The 4,854-nt window shown below is 42.8% G+C and overlaps 1 non-coding gene across 1 annotated transcript; it reads left to right on the forward strand.

The window, feature by feature from the left end:
- The first annotated feature begins 4,174 nt into the window (after positions 1–4,174).
- Positions 4,175–4,281, forward strand: LOC121169573. The gene has a single exon (XR_005885874.1). It is a non-coding gene; the product is annotated as a U6 spliceosomal RNA (small nuclear RNA).
- The last annotated feature ends 573 nt before the right edge of the window (positions 4,282–4,854 follow it).

The raw sequence follows: 4,854 nt of genomic DNA on the forward strand, positions 1-4,854 counted from the left end.
TTGATAAAAAGTTTGATAGCAGCTAAAGTTCATAGCAAGAAAATATGATGACATAGGAAGGACAGGAAATTAGAATGAAAGAAAATTTTACCTTACATGATCCCAGAATATACATAACCTATTGCCATATTATTATTCCAACTAACTATTGTGGCCTTCATTGTTCACACTGAGGTGTATATAAATTTGCTCAACTATATGGGGATGTGATGGAATATATTTTCACACCTTGTTCCCAAGAAACACACATACAAAAGCACAAGCACATGAACAATGATATTAATATGTACAACAATATTGTTCTTCAGTAGTAATCAGATAGACTGAAATAATCATGATATTCCACTTTTTCCATCAATGTGGCAGAGGGAGGAATTTGTTCTTTCTTCCTGAGATGGGATATCCAACTTCTCCCATCCTGGGACATCAATGTTCCTTGATCTTGGGCCTTGGGACTCAGACAGGAACTTACATTAACATCACTCCACTTCTCACGCCGTCAGACTCCAACTGGGACTTACATCACTGCCTACACCTCAAGTTCAAAGACTGGAGTGAAGCTTCAGCACTTGTTCTACTGGGCCTCCATCTCACTACAGCAGATTGTGAACGTCTTAGCCTCCAAAATCACATGAGCCACTCGCTCACAGTGAATCTCTTTTTACACACACACACACTTATATACATACACAGATATGTATATACCAGGATATATAAATATGTATGCATATGGACATGCACGCACACAGACGCGCATGTGTGTGTACCCACATGGAAGAACAAGAAGAAGCTCCTGGCTCCTGATTGGCTCAGCTCCAGCCATTGTGACCATTTGGGGAGTGAACCAGTAGATGAAAATTTTGTCAATCCTCTCTGTAACTCTGCTTTTCAAATAAAACTAAAGAAATGCATTTTTAAAGATTTCTTTATTTTCAGTGGAAAGGCACAGTTACAGTGAGAAGGAAAGAAAGATCTTCCATCCACTGGTTCACTCCCCAAATGACTGCCAATAGCTGAAGATGAGCTGATCTGAAGCCAGGAACTTGCTACAGGTCTCCCATGCAGCTACAAGGTCCGAAAGATTTGAGCCATCCTCTGTTGCTTTCTCAGCACACAATCAGGGAGCTGGAACAGAAGTAAGCCACTGAAAAGGTCCAGCTCTGACACATGCACTCCGTGGTCCGAAGACAGATCCTATAATTCTCCCCAAATGAACTGAGTCCAGCAGTTCAGTTGGTGGAATCCTAAAAGAAACCTTGACTGAAGTGATTCCAGACCTGAGTCTTATATGTGCTTGTCAGTACCGGGTCCTGTTCTGTCTGTCCCCCACATCAGCCTACGCACACACTGGTGATGGCAGTTGCTGGGTCAGTTCTGTTTCCAACCCACCCCTTACATAAACCAATGGATAATGTGGCCTAGCCCAGTCCTGCCCGCAACACACTCAGCCCTCACATACACCAGTGGAAACTACAGCCTAGTCAGAGCGACCCTCAATAACTTCCACTATGGGCCTAGTCTGTTCCACATCTCATTCAGCTCTCATACATGTCAATGGGTATTGAGGCCTAGTTCAACATAATTGACACCGCTAACCAGCCCACACTCATGCCAGGTGGTGCCACTGTCTGCCTAGCTAGGTCCACCCCCCAGTCCTGGTTCTTATGCTCACCAAGTGGAAGTTTCAGCACATAAAAGAGGTGCCCAGTTTCCCTACTGGGCCCACTCCCAGTCCTGGATCTTACCCTCTCCAGGTGGTTCTGCAGTCCAGCTTGGTAGGATTTGCCCCCAGTCCTAGCACTTGCCAGCTGATGCTGCAGCAATGCCCAACCAGCCTGCTCTTACTCTGGCCTATGCATGTATCAGTGGGTACAGTCGGTTAGTCCAGCCCAGCCTGGTCTACTCCTGATTACAATTCTCACACTTGCCAGTGTGAGTAGTTGAACCAGCAGGGGAAATACCCACAGCCCAGCTACCAGGTCCCTCCCCACCAGCTTTCTCCTGCCCTGGGGTCTCATGTGTGCTAGTTGCGGCTGCAGCCCAGTCTGGCATGGCTCACCTCACCCAGTTCAGTCGGCTCTCAGTCGCAGATCATGCTGGTGGGTACTATAGCCCAGCTCAGCCCAACCAGCCCTAGTTCCAGCCCTAATGTGAATTGGCTGGTGCTGTGGCCCAACCCGGCCTGTCCTGCACCCCATCTTGGTTCTCACTTCTGCCAGTGGGTGTTATGAACTGGCCCACCCTGGCCCGGCCTCAGACATGACTCATACATATGCCAGCATGTACTGTAACATGGTTTGGTCTGGGCTGCTCCCAGCTTTGATTCTTGTGCTTACCTGCAGGGACTGTATCCTGACAGAGAAATTCCCCAAGCTTTTTGCACCAAAATATACATGTTTTGTTTCCATCAGTGCTAAAAGTACTCTCTCATAAAATATACAGTACATGATTTCATTTTGTTTCTATCCTGAGTATACATTTTGCTTTCCTGATGACTCCATGTGAATTTGCTCAAATACTGATCTGCACTATTCTGTGCCAGACTCTATGCCTCAGTGTCTGCTTTCCCTTCCCCTGAACCCGGTGCCCTCATCCTTACTAGGTTTTCTGCTCCTAATGCTATCGCAACATGCTCCTGCAAGCACAGCCTTCTACAGCCCATTGTGACAGATGTGGAGACTCCTTGTGATTATACCATCTCTATGAGGCTGCTGTATAGAACAATAAATTTATCGGTTGGTTTTCTTATTTCAGTTCTAACAGTTTCATTGTCATTTCTCATTAATCTTTACTCATTCCACCATTCATGCATAGCACTTTGAGGCTTATGAGCAATTGGGATACGGTTTAAGGTTCTTCTCTGGAAAAGCAAACAGGGAGAACTGCAGCAGAAAGGAGATGTTAATTTTGTCAGCCAGCTAACAACCTTGACTCCCCGAGGAACAGATTCATCGTGGTGTCTTAGAAGTGGAGATTTTTAGCTGAAGTTCATGTGACTCACTGAAAGCCAGCATCAGATACCAGGTGACCCATTTATTTTGTGTGTGTCCATGGTCTTACCTTCCTGCCATGGGATAGAGATTTGAGGCACTCAAAGAAGGGAGGGAAACATAAGAGGTGTGCCACAGGTGTATACATCTTATTAATTGATTCTGGAGTTTATGAAAGGACACCCAAAGGGTGGCTATGGACTTGGAGTTGCATGGCCAATAATTTCTAGCACTAGCACTAGCATTATGGCCAGATTGAAGGTTTTTACGGGCTAGAAAGGAAATGATGTCTATGTTGAATGGTTTGAAGAATGTTCTAACCACCTTAACTCTGCATCCCAAGTCCACTTTTCATTGAATGAAACCCTTCACTGTACTGTCTTCTTTTCTCCTCCCCTTCCTGCAATGGACTTAGGCATAGGTAGCTGAGTTAGGAGTTATGACTCTGCTTCTGTGAATTAATTTCCACTTCTGATTGCTAGAGTAGGCAGACATCAGCCAGGGGATCTGGTTTCCATGACAACAAAGACCACTTGTTCCAAGATGACTTCTTTTCTGAGGAGGCAGAAATATTTAGCAAGGATGTTTGCAGGCAAGCTGTGTGGGAGACTAACACCAACATTAAGCGTATTTGGCTTCTGTCATTACTGACAGTGCGGAAGGAAGGGGAATTTATTTAACTGTAAGTGGGCTTCACTTCACCTAGTGCGTGAAATGATCACGATTCCTGCTGAGAGGATTCTAGTGGCTGAGTCACCAGCCTTTACTTCCTCTTCCTAGTTTCTGTGTGTTAAAATAAATACTGTAGTGAGAGCACCTTATGATGAATAACTTCTTTTAAAAATGAAGTTTGACAACATTTCTAATCATTTACGACTGTGCAGAAAAATGTATTTGCAAGTATGAGATAATTCGATTCAATTACAACACAGACAAGCAGCCCCTACAATCACATGCTCAATGCTTTTAATAAATCTTTTCTGCATGTATGTGTATTTATGTGTGTATATATACATATATATAAAAATACACACATGCAGAAAATGATATTGTGTATTATGAAATGCGGTTTGAAGTTAATGACATATACATCAATATAAATTAAATTATAATATTTTGTTTATTGATCTCCAATTGATCATATTGTGGATTTCCTGGGTTAATCCCTATTCCTCTTTGCTGTAGTGTTCGCTTCAATGGCACATATACCAAAATTGGAATGAGATAGAGAAGGTTAGCGTGACTCTTGTTCAAGGATGACATACAAATTGGTGAAGTTTCATATTTTTTTCCTAAATCTGTATCAGGAAAAATAGGCAACCTATTCATTCATATAAATTTTAAAATAATAATTAAAAAATTAAATACCATAAACACATATAGTTTAGTCACATGAGCATCTTAGTCTAAAAATAGCTCCTTTAGCGTGAAGTGCTTTACTATGTATCTGATCCGTGGGTCCATTTTTTCGCATTTTGAATATTATTAATGTTTACAGCTGTTTCTTTTTTACTAACTACATTTCAAAAGTGTGCTGGGTTTTTAATGCTCAAACTTGCCTGAGTTAAACTGTGAGGACAGAGGAGAGTGTGGTAGCTATTATGTAGTATATAGCTACTTTTTCTTAGTTATTCAATTCAGCACAAAAAAATCCCTTCAGGGGGCACTGAAAAGATTTCGAAGATATAGGGAAAATCTAACACATTGACTTTAAGTACGGGGGATTATCCTGATTGACTTGACTTAATCATTGGAAGCCCTGAAAAGCGGCTTAGCTATTTCATGAGTCAGACTCTAAGGCGCAGCTGAGTAGACGCCCACTCACCCCTGACTACAGCCGCCCTTCCCGCCGGCTTGTTGACAA

The sequence above is a fragment of the Ochotona curzoniae genome, unplaced genomic scaffold, assembly GCF_017591425.1.
Source record: "Ochotona curzoniae isolate NIBS_2020 unplaced genomic scaffold, NIBS_Ocur_1.0 scaffold_1852, whole genome shotgun sequence".
Lineage (NCBI taxonomy): Eukaryota > Metazoa > Chordata > Mammalia > Lagomorpha > Ochotonidae > Ochotona > Ochotona curzoniae.